At 42.4% G+C, this 21,766-nt stretch overlaps 2 protein-coding genes across 7 annotated transcripts in view; both read right to left on the bottom strand.

The window, feature by feature from the left end:
* The window catches only part of LOC121548996 (TGF-beta-activated kinase 1 and MAP3K7-binding protein 2), a 75,345-nt gene extending 63,834 nt beyond the window's left edge, over nt 1-11,511 (bottom strand). For 2 of the 6 annotated variants that reach the window (XM_041860750.2, XM_041860751.2), the window contains exon 1: nt 11,137-11,511. The gene's annotated coding sequence lies outside the window, so the exon portion shown is untranslated. The remainder of the gene's footprint in view (nt 1-11,136) is intronic. The other 4 variants (XM_041860752.2, XM_041860756.2, XM_041860754.2 and 1 more) reach the window with 2 other exon arrangements.
* An 8,204-nt stretch (nt 11,512-19,715) lies between these two features.
* The window catches only part of LOC121548997 (cyclin-dependent kinase 19), a 62,033-nt gene continuing 59,982 nt past the window's right edge, over nt 19,716-21,766 (bottom strand). The window contains exons 14-15 of the transcript XR_006657736.1: nt 20,279-20,350; nt 19,716-20,142 (exon numbers count right to left, since the gene is read on the bottom strand). The gene's annotated coding sequence lies outside the window, so the exon portion shown is untranslated. The remainder of the gene's footprint in view (nt 20,143-20,278; nt 20,351-21,766) is intronic.

Here is a 21,766-nt window from a genome sequence, read left to right as displayed (position 1 = left end):
AGAGGCACCTTTTCATTATAACGTTGGAGGAAATATGTTCCTAGCGTGTGGGGAACATGTTTGCTGGCCTCATAAATGCTAGCCAGCTAGCTAATATTTGGCTAGAGTTATGCTAACTCGTTTGCAATCCCTTTAGCGTTGCTTGCTAGCTTGCAGGCTAGCTACAGCGGTTAGCTGGCTACTTAGCTACAGTAGTTTGCTACTGCCATCAGTTGTTGTTGTGTTATCATATTTTGCCTATTCCACCGTTTGTAGAATGCATACTGCCATTTGAATATAGCGCGGGAACGGACTCAATGTGGACCTGGTGGGCACATTTAAATGTAAATGTAGAAGCAGGAATTCCATGATAAGAACTCCATTATCAGAATACAAAAGCTGCATGAACTGTCAAGTCTAGACACGGTCTAAAAAGCGGTAGATCTGTTCTGTGTGCCATTTCTATACTTCCCATTCTTAAGTTTCATTTTTGCGTCTTTTACTTTTACTTTTGTACACCAGCTTCAAACAGCTGAAAATCCAATATTTTGGGGTTATTGAAAATATATTTCACAGTGGTTTAGATGGCGCTGTAGGACTATTTTCCAGCGTTTGTGTTATTTGTTAACATCTGGCTGGCACCTCGTAGTCTGGCTCTCCCCCTCACGTGAGAGATCCCTATAACCTCCAGCTCGTGGCTTCAGCCATTCAGACTGTCCCCATGCACCCCACTGATCACGTACCTGTGATTGGTCAGATGCTCCTAGCTAGCCCAGCACTGGCAAGTCAGGTCCGTTGCATGCTCTCTCAAGCGTATAAGTATTGCCCGGGCCTGAATGGTTTTATTCCAGTCCGTGAGCGTGGGTGGACATAATGTGCATGGGATGCGTGACTACAAAGTAAGTTGTTGTTGTTTCGCTTGCCTTTGTATACAGTATCTCTATGTAGCTATTGCTATGTTATATGCTGACGTTGTTATTAGTATTGGCTATTATTTCCTCTAGTGTAATTTCTATGTGTAACATCTCATTCCAAAATCATGGGCATTAATATGGAATTGGTCCCCCCTTTGCTGCTATAATAGCCTCCACTCTTCTGGGAAGGCTTTCCCCTAGATGTTGGAACATTGCTGTGGGGACATGCTTCCATTCAGCCACAAGCATTAGTGAGGTCGGGCACTGATGTTGGGCAATTATAATAATAATAATAATATGCCATTTAGCAGACGCTTTTATCCAAAGCGACTTACAGTCATGCGTGCATACATTTTTTTTTGTGTATGGGTGGTCCCGGGGATCGAACCCACTACCTTGGCGTTACAAGCGCCGTGCTCTACCAGCTGAGCTACAGAGGACCGCCTGGCTCACAGTCGTTGTTCGAATTCATCCCAAAGGTGTTCGATGGGGTTGAGGTCAGGGCTCTGTGCAGACCAGTCAAGTTCTTCCACACCGATCTCAACAAACCATTTCTGTACAGACCTCACTTTGTGCATGGGGGCATTGTCATGCTGAAACAGGAAAGGGCCTTCCCCAAACTGTTGCAACAAAGTTGGAAGCACAGAATCGTCTAGAATCTCATTGTATGCTGTAGCGTTAAGATTTCCCCTCACTGGAACTAAGGGGCCTAGCCCGAACCATGAAAAACAGCCCCTGACCATTATTCCTCCTCCACCAAACTTTACAGTTGGCACTATGCATTGGGGTTGGTAGCTTTCTCCTGGCCTCCGCCAAACCCAGATTCATCCGTCGGACTGCCAGATGGTGAAGCATGATTCATCACTCCAGCCAACGCTTGGCATTGCACATGGTGATCTTTGGCTTGTGTGCGGCTGTTCGGCCATGGAAACCCATTTCAGGAAGCTCCAGACGAACAGTTATTGTGCTGACATTGCTTCCAGATGCAGTTTGGAACTCGGTAGTGAGTGTTGCAACGGAGGACAGACGATTTTTACTCCCCAATTTCGTGACATCCAATTGGTAGTTACAGTCCTGTCCCATCGCTGCAACTCCCCTACGGCCTCGGGAGAGGCGAAGGTCGAGAGCCATGCGTACTCCGAAACACAACCATGCCAAGCCGCACTGCTTCTTGACACACTGCTCGCTTAACCGGAAGCCAGTCGCACCAATGTGTCGGAGGAAACACCGTCCAACTGGCGACCGAAGTCAGCTTGCAGGCGCCCGGCCCGCCATAAGGAGTCACTAGAGCGCGATGGGACAAGGAAATCCCGGCCGGCCAAACCCTCCCCTAACCCGGATGATGCTGGGCCAATTGTGCGCCACCTCATGGTCTCCCGTTCACGGCAGGCAGTGACACAGCCTGGGATCGAACCCTCTGTAGTGCCTTGCGGTCGGAGGCCAAGCAGTTGCCATACCAGGCAGTGATGCAACCATTCAGAATGCTCTTGATGGTGCAGCTGTAGAACATTTTGAGGATCTGAGGACCCATGCCAAATATTTTCAGTCTCCTGAGGGGGAATAGGCTTTGTCGTGCCCTCTTCACGACAGTCTTGGTGTGTTTGGACCATGATAGTTTGTTGGTGATGTGGACACCAAGGAACTTGAAGCTCTCAACCTGCTCCACTACAGCCCCGTCGATGAGAATGGGGGCCACAATCATCTCCTTTGTCTTGATCACGTTGAGGGAGAGGTTGTTATCCTGGCACCACACGGCCAGGTCTCTGACCTCCTCCCTATAGGCTGTCTCATTGTTGTCGGTGATCAGGCCTACCACTGTTGTGTCGTCGGCAAACTTAATGATGGTGTTGGAGTCGTGCCATGGGTGAACAGGGAGTACAGGAGGGGACTGAGCACGCACCCCTGAGGGACCCCTGTGTTGAGGATCAGCGTGGCTGTGTTGTTACCTACCCTTACCACCTGGGGGCGGCCCGTCAGGAAGTCCAGGATCCAATTGCAGAGGGAGGTGTTTAATCCCAGGGTCCTTAGCTTAGTGATGAGCTTTGAGGGCACTATGGTGTTGAACGCTGAGCTGTAGTCAATTAATAGCATTCTCACGTAGGTCTTCCTTTTGTCCAGGTGGGAAAGGGCAGTGTGGAGTGCAATAGAGATTGCGTAATCTGTGGATCTGTTGGGGCGGTATGCAAATTGGAGTGGGTCTAGGGTTTCTGGGATAATGGTGTTGATGTGAGCCATGACCCGCCATTCATGTTCATTGAATATTAGGGATATCGACATACCATTCACATGTGTTTTAATGCAAACCAGGCTTAATAGGAGCATACTGGGTTTAATTGGAACAATAGTGATTTGTGGTGAAAAAGACAGAACAGCAAAGTCTACCCATAAAATATTTGGAAACCAACGATTTGGGGTATAAATATACACTATAGACTACAATATTATGCCAAGTTAGTTTTGATCATTTTGAACAATATTGCTTTATTGTCATTTACATTCTGTATAGAGGGAGTGCTTTTTGTGCTACAGTACCCTTCAAGCCCACCTGAGATAAATGTAAAATTTACAAAAATGGCATCCATGTATAACAATGCAAGGTTCATTTAACAGTAAAATAAGACAAAATGCATTTAAAAATGTATGTTGTGAATGCATGAAATCTATTATCTTCTTGTAGTTCACCAAGTAATGTTGCTACTGTGAGACTGTGACATGCAGGCACGACGCTAGCATGAAAAACTCATATTTTCAATTGGCAAGAAATAGTAATGAATGCTCATGAAATACAGTATGCTATCATGTGCATAAATCAGCACATTAATCTCTTACTTTTAGATCAAGTATGATCACTTATCTGAGAAGGTACTAAAAATATCTGGAAAATGTGTTCATCTTAGGGTCACCTCAACACCAACATTTTTTTGCAGTTTTGAAATTGGCCACTAGTGGGAATTTACACATAATTGTAAATAACTTAATATTAAAACATCTGATTGGCTTAGAATAAAATAAGTTATGGATATAACAACCAGATGAATTAGTTGAACATTAAACAGCAGAAAATGTAAGTTTTTTAAATTTGAATCCAAAGATGGAAGTGGGCTTAGTTGGTACATGTGCTTAATATGTACAGGTAGAGATAGGTCACTATTTTTCACCTATAATGTCAATTTCTGTGTATAATATGGGTCATATCATTAAAAGTACTAGAGAGACCACTCTGGAAATGTGGTGTGTTTGAAGTAGGGCTGTCAAACGATTAAAATAATTAATCACGATTAATCGCATTAATTTCTGTAATTAATCATGATTAAATACATTTTTGAATTTGCTCAAATTTGGCCCTAAAGAAAGATTTTTCATTTAAAAAGCAGTGAATTGAGTTACAGGCATACTATAATTTGATTGTAAGGCACAGAAACACAAAATAATCTGTATAAGAAACAAAATGATCTCAATGTTTACGTAGGCCTACGCTCTCTTATCAATGTTCTTGAAGTGTAACATTTGCCCGCAAGCACACACACACACACACGTACTGTTAAAGCTTCATTCAGCCAGGCATTCTAAATAAGTGTTCTCCCAATTTCTGATTGGAGGGTTGAGTAAAGGAAAAAATAACTGTCTCTATGGATACAAAGAGCATTTAAAGTGGAACTGACAGTGTTTTAACTACTTTGCAGATATTAAACAAACAGACAATCATAATATCAGTCAAAAATATCAAATTCCCAGTTTATGCTACAAAACCAACTTTATAAGAGATTTAAAAATAGGTTTTATTTGACTGAACATTCTATGACGTACACTAAAGCATTGTTGGCGTAATAGACGGATGCAGTTCAATGCATGATTAATATTATTCACCAATACATTTCTTGGTAGTCCAAAAAATATTTGCTATCAGGTTGTAAATCACAGCTGGCCAGGTACATTGTTTGCTGCCTCCATTCGGGATGCACTGTTTCAGATTCAATGACTCAATATTTTGGACAAAAACAGATGAATGTAACTAAGGCTGGGAATGTCAAAACAATCACACTAGCAAGGGCAATGATCACAAGTCAGTCATAACATGGCTAATAGGCTAGCGTATCTACAGTGCATTCGGAAAGTATTCAGACACCTTGACTTTTCCCACATTTTGTTACGTTACAGCCTTATTCTAAAATGGATTAAATAAAACCTTTTCCTCATCAATCTACAGACAATATCCCATAATGATAAAGCGAAAACTGGTTTTTAGAAGTTTTTGCAAATGTATTAAAAATAAAAAACAGATACCTTATTTACATAAGTCTTCAGACCCTTTGCTATGAGACTCGAAATTGAGCTCAGGTGCATCCTGTTTCCATTGATCATCCTTGAGATTTTTCTACAACTTGACTGGAGTCCACCTGTGGTAAATTCAATGGATTGGACATGATTTGGAAAGGCACACACCTGTCTATATAAGGTCCCACAGTTGACAGTGCATGTCAGAGCAAAAACCAAGCCATGAGGTCGAAGGAATTGTCCGTAGAGCTCTGAGACAGGATTGTGTCGAGGCACAGATCTGGGGAAGGGTACCAAAACATTTCTGTAGAATTTAAGGTCCCCAAGAACACAGTGGCCTCCATCATTCTTAAATGGAAGAAGTTTGGAACCACCACAGCTCTTCCTAGAACTGGCCATCCGGCCAAACTGAGCAATCGGTGGAGAAGGACCTTGGTCAGGGAGGTGACCAAGAACCCGATGGTCACTCTGACAGAGCTCCAGAGTTCCGCTGTGGAGATGAGATTACCTTCCAGAAGGACAACCATCTCTGCAGCACTCCACCAATCAGGCCTTAATGGTAGAGTGGCCAGACGGAAGCCACTCCTCAGTAAAAGGCATATGACAGCCCGCTTGGAGTTTGCCAAAGGGCACCTAAAGACTCTCAGATCATGAGAAACAAGATTGAACTCTTTGGCCTGAATGCCAAGCGTCACGTCTGGAGGAAATCTGGCACCATCCCTACAGTGAAGCATGGTGGTGGCAGCATCATGCTGTGGGGATGTTTTTCAGCAGCAGGGAGACTAGTCAGGATCGAGGGAAAGATGAACGGAGCAAAGTACAGAGAGATCCTTAATGAAAACCTGCTCCAGAGCGCCCAGGACCTCAGACTGGGGTGAAGATGTACCTTTCAACAGGACAACAAGTCTCTGAATGTCTTTGAGTGGCCCAGCCAGAGCCTGGACTTGAACCCGATTGAACATCTCTGGAGAGACCTGAAAATAGCTGTGCAGCGACGCTCCCCATCCAACCTGACAGAGCTTGAGAGGATCTGCAGAGAAGAATGTGAGAAACTCCCCAAATACAGGTGTGCCAAGCTTGTAGTGTCAGACCCAAGAACAAAGTACTGAGTAAAGGGTCTGAATATTTATGTAAATGTGATATTTCAGTTTTGTATTTTTAATACATTTGCAAAAAAATCTACTGTTTTTGCTTTGTTATTATGGGGTATTGTGTGTAGATTGATGAGGGCGGAAAAAACTATTTTAATCAATTTTAGAATGAGGCTGTAACATAACAAAGTGGGAAAAGTCAAGGGGTCTGAATACTTTCCGAATGCACTATATTTCTGTAGTAAGCTAAAAACACAGAACCTAACATTAGCTAGATAGCTAGCTAGCCGCTAGGAGGATGTCATGTCATGTCATGTCATTGGAGGAGTGGGTGAGTGATTGACTGACTTTTTCCCCTCATATTGTTTTTCGGTGGCTATACACAGCTAGAGATGCTGGTGTCATTTGGTTTGCTAGCAAGAACTTGAACAACTGTTATTCATTTAGCATATAATAATAATAATATAATATGCCATTTAGCAGACGCTTTTATCCAAAGCGACTTACAGTCATGCGTGCATAAAATTTTTTGTGTATGGGTGGTCCCGGGGATCGAACCCACTACCTTGGCGTTACAAGCGCCGTGCTCTACCAGCTGAGCTACAGAGGACCACATCTCTTGCGTTCGCAAATTCCCTCTGGCTATCTACTCCGATTTCAGAGCACTCGTCTGAGTGTGCCAGAGCGCAGAATAACTGATTAATTTTGCAACACCCGCTGAATATGACCGGTGACAGTAAAAGTAGGCAAAACAATAGTTAGTCACGAACGCTCTAGATAATATGTAAACAGCCTAGCTAATCAGCTCTGCTAGGGCGAGTAAAATGGTCAGAGTGAGGTGCTCTCTCATTTGTGTGTGGAAGTAGCTAGCTAGCAAGCTACAATTCCCCATCGTTTATCAGTGCAATTTTGACGGCCAACTACAAGCTGAAAATGTTTGAGAGGGTTTATCTAGCGTTCCTTCGTTATATTTTAGCTCATCTTGCGCTGGCTAGAATTAATTATTGATCTTGTTGATGTACATAAATGAGGGAGACACAGCCTACCCTTTCATGGTTGTTTGATCAATAGTTCCCAAATGTAAGAGGACTCCTGTGGTATTGACATATTTTCAGAAATCCATTCAGGTGTATTTTCTGGCTTTTGGCGAATGTGTTCTAATGATCTAAAGTCGCACTGTTGCAACTGCCTGTAAACACACAGTCCAGTTCAAAGTAGGCCTGATTACCAACAATGACGAGACAGCCTACAGGGAGGAGGTGAGGTCCCTGGCGGAGTGGTGCCAGGAAAATAACCTCTCCCTCAACGTCAATTAAACGAAGGAGCTGATCGTGGACTTCAGGAAACAGCAGATGGAGCACGCCCCTATCCACATCGACGGGATGGCAGTGGAGAAGGTAAAAAGCTTCAAGTTCCTTGGCGTACACATCACTGACAATCTGAAAAGGTCCACCCACACAGACAGTGTGGTGAAGAAGGCCTCAGGAGGCTGAAGAAATTTGGCCTGGCCCCTAAGACCCTCACAAACTTTTACAGATGCACAATTGAGAGCATCCTGTCAGGCTGTATCACCGCCTGGTACAGTAACTGCACCGCCCGCAACCGCAGGGCTCTCCAGAGGGTGGTGTGGTCTGCCCAATGCATCACCGGGGGCACACTGCCTGCCCTCCAGGGCACCTACAGCACCCGATGTCACAGGAAGGCCAAAAAGATCCTCAAGGACATCAACCACGGCCTGTTCACCCCGCTACCATCCAGAAGGCGAGGTCAGTAAAGATGCATCAAAGCTGGGACCGAGAGACTAAAAAACAGCTTCTACTCAAGGCCATCAGACTGTTAAATAGCCGGCTACCACCCGGTTACTCAACCCTGCACCTTAGAGGCTGCTGCCCTATATACATAGACATGGAATCACTGGTCACTTTAATAATGGAACACTAGTCACTTTAATAATGTTTACATACTGCTTTACTCATTTCATATGTATATACTGTATTCTATTCTACTGTAATTTAGTCAATGCCACTCCGACATTGCTCGTCCTAATATTTATATATTTCTTAATTCTATTATTTTACTTTTAGATTTGTGTGTATTGTTGTGAATTGTTAGATACTACTGCACTGTTGGAGCTAGGAACACAAGCATTTCACTACACCTGCAATAACATCTGCTAAATATGTGTATGTGACCAATACATTTGATTTGAAAGTGAATAATGGCAAGCCTATGTGGCAATGGCTTGTTTGCATAAAGGCCTACTGTAGCTCTGATTGGCTATGGTGCACCGGTCTGCGCAGACTCCGGTCCTGGACAAGACATATGTTTTTATTACGTTTTATTTACTACAGTGTATATTACTTGACCAAACGCACGGCCGCGTTTCCACTCCATATTGCTATATGTAATTCCCAAACATTCTAAGAATTTATGAAAACGTGAAAATGACCATATCTAAGTGATCGCTTGTCAGATTTTTTTTTTTTAAGTGTCATATTCTTCCTGGGGGTGTATATGATCAGATTTTAATAAGATTTAATTTTGCTAAAATGCTGTCATTTCCACTTTAAACCTGTCCAACAATGTTATGAATTCCACAGAAGACAATAACAATTGGTCAGCCAGGTCTGAGTTAATGTAGGCTAATACTGCTATTAAATCATGCTGCTACTACTTTAACATGAACTAGACACAAGCTGCTACAACTAGAATTGGGATAATTTGCTTAAATCTTTTGACCTGAGAACTAGAACAAAAACAGTAGCTAAATGGAAAGGATGTCCTGTTCTGATTAAAATCATTGTGGGAAGTTAGAGTTATATCAAGAGGCATTCAGCCATGGCATTGTAAACATTCTTTTGTTTAGCTAGCTAGCTAGCTAACTACTTCTGTACAAATTATGTCTTTGCTGTTATCTAAAGAAAAGCCTGGGAAAGTGTTTATAGTTTAACTTTCTGTACATTTTCCTTCAGAATTGTTGCTTAAAGCTGCACGCATTGGGGAGTTTTGAGACAGACAGAGCTACATAAAAGCAGCTGTCACCGGGTCGTCACTAGTTACCACAGCCACAAAGTCAAAAACCCCGCCTATTTCTACAATTTATCTTCTTGCAATCTGATTTTAAACCTAACCATAACCTTAAACACACTGCTAATCTTATGCCTAACACTTAAATTATGACCAAAAAAAGCATATTGTTGTTTTCACGAATTTTTACGATATAGCCAATTTTGACTTAGTGGCTGTGGTAACTAACACGTCAAAATACTGTATAAATAAGTTAAATCAAAAAGGGTACTTTGAGATATTCATATTTAATATTTTTTGGGTTGAATAAATTAATTATATTTCAGAATCTAGACATACTCCATATTTGAGAGAACACTATAAGGAGTATAATGACACCAAGATGTTGTCTGTATCATGTAGGGTCCACTGATTATAGGGTCTTACATGAGGTATGTATAGGTCTATAAAGCGCCTAAAATGGCCACTTTCATCATGATTTTCTCAAATTATTTGTGATAGAAATGCAAAATGCATGCAAAACATGCTTCCTCCCAATGAAGATTATATGTGAGAATTGCCAGAACAATCTGAGATACCAAAAATATTTTCAAGCTGTCTTGGCGTGGAATCACCCTATAATTGTATCAAAATTAATGAACAATGTTAGTAATGTGTCAAACCCACCCCTACACATGCTCCCCTGCACCTATACATATGAGAGCTGTCAAACCTCTCATCTGAAATTCTCCTGAAGGGACATTTAAATATATAGCTAGGTCAAGTCTGCTCAGATGATCAAACTAACTAATATTCACTATGACTGAGAAATTGATCTGTATCACATAAGTAAGCAAACAAATAAATATAAACCCAATAGAACAACATACACATTAACATATAGCCGACTTGAGAGTGTGTAAAAACATATTTCATATACGTTCTATAGAAGGAAAGGTGAGAGTACAGGACAGCCTACTTTTAGTTTTATTGCGTTCGACTCATCAAGGTATTTGATTCGTTCATCAATACAATTCATACAATGTAGGCTAGTCTACAGGAGACTTTCGATTAGCTTACTTATTATAGGTTGGGCCTGTGCTATGCCATTCGGAACTCCTAGTTAATACGTATCTTGGCAATATTTGGTAGAGGCCCATCAATGCAGCGGAAAGGATAGACAGGCCATCATAATTGCAAAGCAATGTTTTATGTGTAACACGTTTAGATGCTGGCAACAATTGTAACACAAATTGTTACTTTTTCGAAGCAGCGAACGTCACGGTAAATGACCAGCGAAACTATCGCGACTTGCGAGCTGCTATGTTAGTTACCAAGCTAACTAACTTTTTGACAAGCGTAAAACTATTTCAAGGTTATTTGAAGTCACAACACTTGATATAATCATATTGGCATGGTAAAGGCTGTGCTACAACTAAGTTGTGCACTCGGAACACCATGGATGACGAGGTTTTTCAAGAAACCTCAATGGAAAAATGTAGCTACAGCGTAGCCTATAAGCTACAAAACATGCACGTCAGCTTTAAAATGTACGGTGGAACTATAAATGCAATGTACACAGCCAAATGGTATTACAAATGTGTAATAACATATTCATGCTGGACACAACAAATCGCACATAGACGAAATAGCTCGCGAGATTGCCTACACCAGTTGCAGTCAAACACTTTTTCACACTTGAAAAGCCGACAGCAGAACGTTTTTTCTTCGTTTTCTTTTTGCCAGAGGGATGTGGAGTCGCACACATATTTCGACAATGTTAGTAGGGAAAGTTCGACCGAATTTTCATCTACAGTGACTAAACTACAACTTCAAAGCACTTCTGGGCCTATTCTGAGGCATTCGCTTACCGTCTCCGCCGCCGCTCCCCGGGCCACCTTCAACACCCGAGACACAGCCACCGAATCTCCACAGGGCAGTGGTGCTGAAAGAAAAGCGGAGGGGGGGACTTCGTAAACGGAGTTTCTACGGCACCCAGGCCTTCTCTGTTTTGACTCGAGTGGGGGGTTACTACAGCCCCCCGCTGTTTCAGAGACACGGGAATTATTTTGACAGCTCTTCTTCTTTACCCCCTCTACTCCCCCCTTATTTTCTCTTTTCTTTTCTTACATCCAACAGATACAAATCAAAATACTGTCACAGAATATGGCGGCTGCATAAGCGAGCGCCTATCGCGAGACTATTTTTTATCCTAGGGGAAAGTTTTGTTAAGGGAGAGGAAGTATGATTGCTAAATACTCTGTAGAAGCAGACGCAGACAGAGAATGAAATGTTAGTGGTCACCTCAAAAATTATTGGCACCGTTGATAAAGATGAGCAAAAAAAGAGTGTATAAAATAATATTATTTGAAAGGAAACTATCAACAGACGGTTGGAAGAAATACAGGTGGAGTGGGTGTAGAGGGTGCTTGTTAGGTCTATGTCTGATAGTCTCAACTACAGAGAAAGTTAGATTACAATAGTTACAGTCACCTACAAAATTATTTGCACCATTGATAAAGGTAAGAAAAAATACTGTAAAATAAATAATACAAATACTGAGCTATATTGTATGCAAAAAAAGGAACATTATGTTATTTTATACTAATAGAATTGCTCAGAGAAATAGATTTTGTTTAACAAGTAATATTTTTTTCCTTCAAAAAGATATGTGTCAAAGTTTTTGGCACTATTATGGAATAGGTTAGGTAGTTTAGACAGCACACTACAGCTCACTACCACTTCCACACTCCATTCCCCCAGGGGGCCGCAGCAACCTTGTCCAGGTGCTGAGCCTGGTTGATAAACACATCAGGTGCTGCCAACTAGGTGTTTGTCAGTCAGTGCCCCCGCTTGCTAGCCGTGAGGCTGCTGGTTGATTTGGTAGCCATGAGGCCATTTGTTTGATTTTGAATCTTGGGAGGCAGGTAGCCTAGCGATTAGAGAGGCAAGCCGGAGGGTTGCCAGTTTGAATCCCGGGTCCGACGGGAAAAATATGTCAGGAAGTGGGCTGGCAACTGGGGGGTTTGCTGGTATCAAATCGTAGATGCCTGCCGTTGTGCCCTTTAGCAAGGCACTTAACCCCCCCCCCCACCAACAACAGCTCCCAGTGTGGCAGCCCCATGCACCTCAATATAACAATATTAGCAGGCTAGTTAATCGGTTTCGTAGCAGCACCCCTAAAGATTCTTATAAATAAAATAAAACAACAAAAGGCCGCATGGCCACCAAACCAATGTGCATTAACATTCTACTTTTTTAAAGTTAATCTTGAGTTAATCTTTTTGTCAAAGCAACAAAAATAACTATGGCTTTACTAAACTTTGAGAGATGTTGGGGTTAAGTGGGTTAAAATCGACAGAAGTCACAGAGACTGCACAGAGGAACATGTAAAAATTCAGAATTTTGGCACTTTAGCAAGTCTTTATTCATATTAAAAATCAGATGTATTGAATTGTCCATGAGTTCTATATTAAAGGGCACTTCATTTAATATAACAGGCTTTTAAAATCCAATGTTGGTGCACAATTTCTACATAAAATATCAAAGGGACACAAAAGGGACTCGTTGAATGACCCACCTACTGTAAAATATGGTGGTGGATATTTGACGTTATGGGGTTGTTTTGCTTCCACTGATCCTAGGGCCCTTGTTAAGGTCAACGGCATCATGAACTATACCAAGTACCAAGTCTTTTTAGCCTAAAACATGGTTGCCTCTGCCAGGAGGATGAAACTTGGCCACAAATGCATCTTCCAGCAAGACAATGAGACCAAGCACAAAATCAACATTTTGCAATAGCCATCTCAGTCTCCGGACTTGAAACCCATTGAAAACCTGTGGTTCGAATTGAAGAGGGCAGTCCATAAGAGCAGACTGGAGGATCTGGAAAGATTATGTATGAAGGAATGGTCTAAGATCCATCCCAATGTGTTCTCCAATCTCATAAAACATTATAGAAAAATGCTCAATGTCGTTATCCTTGCAAGGGAAGGGTGCATAAAGTATTGAAAACGGGTGCCAATCATTTTGGGAGAAAAAATTATTACTTGATAAACAAAATGTATTAGTATAAAATAATATAATTTTCTCCATTTTTTGGAGCATACAATATAGCTCAGTATTGATACTATTTATTTTATACACTCTTTTTTTGCTCATCTTTATCAACGGTGCCAATAATTTTTGAGGTGACTACACTCTTAGAAAAAAAGGTTCCAAAAGGGTTATTTGCGTAGGGATAGGGTTCTACCAAGAACCGTTTTCATCTGAATAACATTTTTTGGAAAACGAAGGTTCTTTGTAAGGCAAAGTGTTCTAAGAACCATTTTGGAAGATACATTTAAAAAGATAGGTGTGAGAATGTTTTAAACTACCTATTTTATGGGAATATTTGTGCATGTATCTGTATTCCCTTAATCATTTTACATATACAGTACTGACATAGTTGATTTATTTGCCATGATTTCTGACTTTCAAATGAGTATTTTATGTGATTTTATTGAGCAGAGAGTAGGAGAATAGAAGGGAATGAGTGAACCAGCAGTGTATTGTGTGGTACACAGCAAATTGGCCAGTTTGACTTCGTTGTAACATGTCTAGTGTTGATTCAGGAGTTAAAGTGGAACTGACAGTGTTTAAACTACTTTGCAGATATGAAACAAACAGACAATCATAATATCAGTAAAAAAAAAAAAAAATCCCAGACAATTTTTTTTTCCCAGACAAAAAAAATATATGACGTAGAGTAAGGCATTGTTGGCAGAATAGATGGATGCAGTTCAATGCAATATTTAATATAATCTTTGTAGTTCAACAAATATTGCTATCAGGTTGTAAATCACAGCTGGCCTGGTACATTGTTTGCTTTCTCCAGCCATTCAGTATGCACTGTTTCAGTTTCAATGACTCAATATTTTGGACAAAAACGTATATTCTAGCTTATCTATTTATGTAGCTATTTATTTAGCAAGCTAAAAACACGGAGCCTAATGTTAGCTTGCTAGCCAGCTGCTGGGAGGTTGTTATATAGTGGAGGCTGTTGAGAGGAGGACGGCTCATAATAATGTCTGGAACAGAGCTAATTGAATGGCATCAAACACATGGAAACCATGTGCTTTATGTATTTGATACCATTCCACTATTCCGCTCCAGCCATTACCCTGAGCCCGTCCTCCCAATTAAGGTGCCACCAACCTCCTGTGATGTTATGTCATTGGAGGAGTGGGTGAGTGGCTGACTTCCCCCCATATCGTTTTTCTGTGGCTACAGCTAGAGATGCAGGTATCATTTGGTTAGCTAACAAGAAACGTGAATCACTTTGCTAGCTAGCTATGCTCAACTTGAACGACTGTTAACCACAGTTAGCATATCTCTTAGTTGTCAATCAAATGTATTTGGCATCGATCAAATGGGCTGGCAGGAAAGTTCCCATTCAGTTGTCAAAACGTGGGTTGGACAAGCATGCATTGGCAAGCAAGCTGCAGAAGGGGGCGAAGAAGCTACTATCGTTAGTCAGTGCAATTCTGAACACAACTGCAAGCTGAAAAAGTTTGAGAGGGTTTATCTACTGTTCCCTCATTAGATTTTAGCTCATCTCGCTCTGGCTATCATTGTTGATCTTGTGGTTGTTGATGTGCATAGGCAACTGAGGGAGAGAGACTACCTTTTCATGGTTGTTTGATCAAGTTCCCAAATGTAAGAAGACTCCTGTGGTATTAATTTAGCCATTTATGAATGTGTTATTCAATGTGTTTCTCTGGGCTATAATAGTAAAAGCCAAATTCAATATTTTATCAAATCATTGTAAAACCTTTTTTTAATATATACCTAAAGGGGTCCTAAAATTCATAATTAAATAGCTAAATAATCCATAGTATGGACCATCTTAAAACAATTTCATATGTCAGCTTAGAACCCCCCTTTATGAAGAACCCTACATAGAGAGATCTAGGTAGAAGGCACCAAAAAGGGTTCCCATATGGGGACAAACCTTAGAACCCTATATGGTTCTACTTAGCACCTTTTTTGTAAGAATGTATGTGCTGCTATAGTAACAATTCTATAGCCATCCTTGCTATATGAGCCATGTTACAATTCCCACCAAATGGGTTAACCATATTGGCGCCTTTCATGCCAGCGACCCTAGTTCACTTCCATGCCCCGCTGTTCGCTACATCGGTGGCAGAAGTGGGATGGTGGCCGTGAGGCCATCGGAAAGCATGGCCCGGACGTGTGAGGGTGTTGAGTAGTCTAAGCACGTGGACGTGCCTTCCTGTTTGGAGTGGTAAGTGTAGCGATCCTCGCATTATGAGACATATTACAATTCCCACCAAGTAGGTTAGTTCTATTGGCGTAATGCGTAGGGTGTTTGCCTTTCACGCCAGCGACCCTTGTTCGCTTCCCTGCTACGCTGCTCGCTACAATACTGTCAATTGGGAAGTACACACCCTCAATAATATCTTATCCTTAATAATAATAATACACACACATAATATGAACAAAAAAAAGGTCTATAACAGCATGTCCATAATAACACAGCTGGTAGACTGCTATCCTAGAGCTGGGAGCCAGTGGGAGGTCAGTATGGTCATGTGGGTGGTCACTGTGTGTGTTTGCCACGAAGAGAGCAGTTCTGGGGGAGCGAGACCTACAGTAGAGCAAGAGAGAAAACAACTAGTTTCTAGCGTCACTGTGTTCGGTGTAGGGTTTAGTGGTTATTGATATAGTACTAAAAATAACTTAGACAGAAACGTCTAACTCTACTGTAAGTCTGTATTCTTTCTGTAGGTATTTGTGTGAATTTCTATACTTATTGATCTCCATCCCATTCCTCATCAGTCTTACCACCATCACATTATATTATGGAGTGAGAGCATTCCCACTTCAGAGATGGAACAAAACTATTCAGTGTTAACAACTTTAATGACATGCCAACTCTCCCCCAATTGAACTGGGAAGTGGAAGTGAGGATTTAACATTCCTGGTACATGTCATGGTTAATTAGGACATGTCAGAGTGAGGAGGAGGTTAATAGGGTTGTGTGGCTCATTCATTAGGGGTCACTCTGGGCAATTAACAAACAACCGGTCTTTGTAGGGAAGTGTCTAGAGGGCATCATTCACACATTGGGCTTGTTCGACTTCAACTGATTTGATTTACAAATCACTATGCATCATAAATAACTACTCACGATGCATCACAGATGTCATGCTCTCGAACACGTCCGCTCTCGAACACGTCCACTCACTCCATTGGGGATCATGGATGGCCAGCTATGACAGGACTGGGAGTTACACCTAATACATAATCATACACTGTGTCACTAGGGTCACCCTCCTCCATTAACAGGAGATTGTAAACACACTTGTACAGGACAGGTCCTCCTGGGTGAAACTACTGTTTCCACTTACTGGGTGCTCTGTATGTGCTGTTCTTTGTAATTTAGTCAGCCCTCACTGTTAAATTGGATGGTTGAATGTGTCTGTGAGGACATCATAAACAGGTGTCCCATTTAAGTTGTTTTATTGATGTGGACCGAGTCTCTTGCTCAGTTGCATTAACCCACACATGGGGTAAGTGAAATAACAGATGTTTTGTCGTGAAAAAGGACGGCGCATTTGTTCATCAGTGGACTGGGTGGAAACATATGGCGTCTCGTGTGTGTGCGTAATGCAGTGACTCACACACACTCACTCAGTCTTACACAGACACACACGCACACACACAAACACAGACTGTGGCCCCTGCTATCTGCACAGAATGTGACCTGCTTGATATACACATGGGGAGTGAGGACTCAGAGATGTGTGTATGTCAAAGGGGAGGGGCAGTCAGTGAGTCATCAAAATATATCTATTTTCTAAACTTCCCCAAAATGTCCAATAAATTAACCCTATGTTGGATGGGAATGCGTAAATGTTTTACATTTCTTTACCAGTTTATGAAGTAGCTTTGTCTCATTCTGTAAGTGCCATGTGTGGGATGGAGGTAGACACTGGATAGGGTGCATTGGCACCTCCCAGTCAAAGATCAAGAGGGAATGGGGTGGCCCTGGTCGTCCTCCCTGGCTGTCGCCCTGCCTTGCGTCAAGGTGAAGAATGTTTCACAGAATGTTATAAGGAGCTTTACGGTGTTACCTAATCCCTGCCTTCTCATGCACATGCTGTACAGGTCTTCGAGCACATAGATTATCACAGTGACAACTTGATAGGGGGACGGAGGGGAGGAAAAGTGCAGCTCATGCCAAAAAATAAGACTGTTTGCAGTCAAAAACAAAGTGCTGCAGCGCGCTCCTCAGATAGGCTTCTTGGGAAACGAGGCCGGCCACCCACATTCCTGGCATGGAAAGAGGCGCTTTTCTCACGGTCTGAGGACAGCCTGCCTGTCTGGGGTCAACAGTGGGGATTTAGCTTGCAGCGGCTGGGGGTCTCCACTCATTGTTCTGCCCCGAGCAAACTTTAGGCGCCCAATGTGCCTATCCAGTGTCCACTGACCTTGCAGCAGGTATAGTTGTTCTCCTACTAACAAGTGTGAAACAAGGCTTGTGGAGGATGGTGCTTAGGCGGCAGGAGGGGTTGTGAGTGTGTGTATCTTAGGGGGAGGTGAGGACAGGAATGTTACTCAATCCTCTTCAGTGATCAGCAGCATGAGGGGATGTTGGATGGGACATTGTAAGCACAGAGAAACTGACACCCTTGCAGCTTGCTCAGAATTCTCCCTTATGAGTTTTACAGAGCACTAACAGTAATTATAGGTACAGGGAGAATTCGCACTCCATATCAGTTTTCCATTTCTAACCAAGCAATTATATGCTTACTAGTAAGTGTTGATATAACAATATAACAAGTTATATCATGGCATTGTTGAATACTTGTTTCTAATTAGCTTGAAAGGCATTCTAGAGCGTGCATTATTTAAGTGATAATACCCGAGAGCTGGTGTTTTGAGGATATATTGGCACGGGTGTTGTTAGGCCCGAGACGAAGTCGGCAACTACTGTACTGTAGCTATCTAGTTAACCTGCTAGCTACTTCAGTGGATGTTGAACACATTTGTATCGGCGAATGAACACATTTCTAATGTGCTAAATTATAGCCATGGTATAAAAGGGATAATCAACTTGGGGCTCTATGTGTTCTCCGTAAAGTAATGCAACTCTGTGGAAGGTCAGTTCCACTCCACTAGCGCGTTGTGGAACACACCTTCCAAGTCGTTCATTGTTTTCCATAGAACGCATAGACCAGGGTTCTTCAATTCCAGTCCTGGAGGGCCGAAACACCTCTGTTTTTCATCCTCTCCTTCTAATCAGGGGCTAATTCAGACCTGGGACACCAGGTGAGTGCAATTAACTACCAGGTAGAAATAAAAAACAGAAGTGTTTCGGCCCTCCAGGACCGGAATTGAAGAACCCTGGCATAGACCCTCGTTGATAATCCCTTACATATTACCAAATATCTAGGCAAATCCAATTTTATGAATTTGGGTTTTAATTCAACAGTTTTGAACTGGTTTCTAAAATCTTTGTTCATATGCCAGTTTTAACCAATAAATTAATTGTAAGACTTTGCAGCTTAAATGGGTGTTATAACGTTTCTGTTGTCAAACATAGGCCTACCCACCAAGCAGTGCTTCTTTAAACAGTGGAGTTGAGTGGCTTAAGGGCAGAGATCCAGACCTAGATCTGCTGCTCCCCCTCCCCCCCCTCCCAACACGGTCAGCCTGACCCTCTGTAGAGGAGTCCAGCATTCCTCCTTCCCAACCTGATGGGGCTGAGGGAACACACTCACAACCACCACTGACTACTTCTGGAGAGGACACACAACCAGGAACCATTATAATCTCTCCCCTGGGATGTTCCCTGATGTTAGGCCCCTAGCTAGGCCCCATAGGGCTAGCATGATCTTCCCCCAAACGAGGAGGATGGAAACTTAGTCTCTCTAGGTGACCTTGCCCTTTAGATGATTCCTTAGTGGCACTTCAAGCAGTGGACTCCACATCCATAACTGATGCCCATGTGACTCCCTTAGAGCTTTCACTAATGCAGTAGCCTCTCCACTGGGGCTGAAAACACAGGTGTTTTACTGTGTCTGCCTAATATGGACCACTGAGCCTCTATAACAGGGTCATGAGACAGTGAATAGGAGGAATTTGACCCATGTGTCCAGGGAATCAGTGTTTGGCTGCTGTATAGGGAGTCACTGCTGTGCTACTCAGACATTTTCAGTCTCACTGGACTGAGAATCTGTAAAAAGACATTAGGCAAGCAGGGCTGTGTGTGTGTGTGTGTGTGTGTGTGTATGATGGGAAGGTGTGGCACAATAACTCACTCTGGGAGGGGGACACATTTTTACATTTTAGTCATTTAGCAGACGCTCTTACCAGAGCAACTTACAGTTAGTGCATACATTATTATTATATATTTTTTTTCATACTGGCCCACCGTGGGAATTGAACCCACAACCATGGCGTTGCAAGCGCCATGCTCTACCAACTGAGCTACACGGGACCACCACAAATGGGATCACATCTGTGTTAATACATTCTGCGGAGATCCCTCCGGCTCATACATTTCTCTAAGTGGTAGGACGAGTAATACGTCAGGGGCCTGGGAGTTCACTCGGGTGCTGTCCCAAATGGCACACAATTCCCTATTTTAATGCACCACTTTTGATCCGAGCCCTGGACAAAAGTAGTGCACTATAAAGGGAATAGGGTGCCATTTGGGACACATTCTCGGTCCGTTCCCCATGGCTGCATGATTGATGTCAGTGCTCAGCTTGCCCTGCCTGCACCAGTCTCACTGTCCAGTCTCCAGTGGCCTCCAGCCAATAAAATGACCTTGAAAGTGGCTCCCATTTGACACATCTCATGGAATCCTGTGCAGATACATAACACAGTGTAGACAGTGAATGTGACAGGGCTTGATTTTAAATATAGATTTTAAAATATTTAACTATATAAAGTCTCAAGAAGTTTCAAGAATAAAATGTATTTGAAACCAGTCACGCTTACCATATCTTCCCCTTTCTTTCTCCAGGTGCTTGAAAAGTTACTGTGGGCTGGTTACAGGTAGAGAAATTGAAGCTGGTGAAATGTAGGGGAAAACACTGTGTATTGTTGCATTTGCACTTGCTTAGATAATAGTTTGTTCATGCATGGCTTAAGATAAGATGTCTCAAAACACGGTCCAGTCAGACTATTAAAAAAGACCCCATCATGCCACCTTCCTGGATTGCTGCTGGAAAATCATGCAGCCCACTTATGACACCCTGTGGCCAAGCAAGAGAACACCACTTAAATTATCCAAGTTAACATTATTTGGCTCAGAACAGCTCAAAACAAGACTTAAGCTAGATATAAATTGCTATGCCACAAGCCCTGTGGAAAGGATCCAAAGACACAAAGATATCAGACAGTGTGGCACAGGCACATCTCTCATACTAGAAAGTCACACACATCTGTTTACACTCACACTCAGGACATTGGATTAAACCAGAAACTTGCATCTGAAGCAAAATATATTTTATTACAATAGAGGATATACAGTGCCTTCGGAAAGTATTCAGACCCCTTGACTTTTTCCACATTTTGTTACATTACAGCCTTATTCTAAAATTGATTAAATTAAGGATTTACCTCATCAATCTACACACAATACCCCATAATGACAAAGCGAAAACGTTTTTAGAAATGTTTGCAAATGTATTAAAAATAAAAACGTATTTACATAAGTATTCAGACCCTTTGCTATGAGACTCGAAATTGAGATCAGGTACATCCTGTTTCCATTGATCATCCTTGAGATGTTTCTACAACTTGGAGTCCACCTGTGGTAAATTCAACTGATTGGACATGATTTGGAAAAGCACACCTGTCTATATAAGGTCCCACAGTTGACCGTGCATGTCAGAGCAAAAACCAAGCCATGAGGTTGAAGGAATTGTTCGTAGAGCTCCGAGACAGGATTGTGCCGAGGCACAGATCTGGGGAAGGGTACTCAAAAATGTATGCAGCATTGAAGGTCCCCAAGAACACAGTGGCCAGTTTGTAACCACCAAGACTCTTCCTAGAGCTGGCCTCCCAGGCCAAACTGAGCAATTAGGGGAGAAGGACCTTGGTCAGGGAGGTGACCAAGATCCCGATGGTCACTCTGATAGAGCTCCAGAGTTCCTCTGTGGAGATGGGAGAACCTTCCAGAAGGACAACCATCTCTGCAGCATTCCACCAATCAGGCCTTTATGGTAGAGTGGCCAGACGGAAGCCACTCCTCAGTAAAAGGCACATGACAGCCCGCTTGGAGTTTGCCAAAAGGCACCTAAAGACTCTCAGACCATGAGAAAATAGATGTTCTGGTCTGATGAAACCAAGATTGAACTCTTTGGCCTGAATGCGAAGCATCACACCTTGAGGAAATGTGGAACCATCCTACGGTGAAGCATGGTGGTGGCAGCATCATGCTGTGGGGATGTTTTTCAGAAGCAGGGACTGGGAGACTAGTCA

The sequence above is a fragment of the Coregonus clupeaformis genome, chromosome 33 (assembly GCF_020615455.1).
Source record: "Coregonus clupeaformis isolate EN_2021a chromosome 33, ASM2061545v1, whole genome shotgun sequence".
In the NCBI taxonomy this organism is placed as follows: Eukaryota; Metazoa; Chordata; class Actinopteri; order Salmoniformes; family Salmonidae; genus Coregonus; species Coregonus clupeaformis.
This window is presented reverse-complemented; position numbering and strand designations above follow the sequence as displayed.